The sequence below is a fragment of the Crocuta crocuta genome, unplaced genomic scaffold (assembly GCF_008692635.1).
Source record: "Crocuta crocuta isolate KB4526 unplaced genomic scaffold, BGI_CrCroc_1.0 scaffold61, whole genome shotgun sequence".
Classification (NCBI taxonomy): Eukaryota; Metazoa; Chordata; class Mammalia; order Carnivora; family Hyaenidae; genus Crocuta; species Crocuta crocuta.
The window spans coordinates 8,690,858-8,691,174 of record NW_027528369.1 but is presented as its reverse complement, the minus strand read 5'-3'; positions in this window follow the sequence as shown (position 1 = coordinate 8,691,174).

The window sequence follows — 317 nt, the reverse complement described above, 5'->3', positions numbered from 1 at the left end:
ACCCTCGGAACCCCTCCCGCCAGGACGAGCGGAGCCCGGACGGAGGCTTCGACGGAAAAGATCCCAGACGGGGCTGAGCCCAGCTGAACTTTTCCGTTTCCACAAAACGCCCAGAGGCCACATCACACACGCTAGTTGCAACCCAAGGGGAAGAAAAGAGGGGGGGGCTTTTTCCACTGGAGAAGTTCCCAGTCAGACGGGTTTTCCCACAGAGGGGGTGGGAGACAGAGGGGTCCTCGCCCCCCACCTCGGCCAGTCCTTGGAGTCACACCAAGGCTCTGCTGACATTTGGGGCCGGATCCTTCTTTGCGGGGACG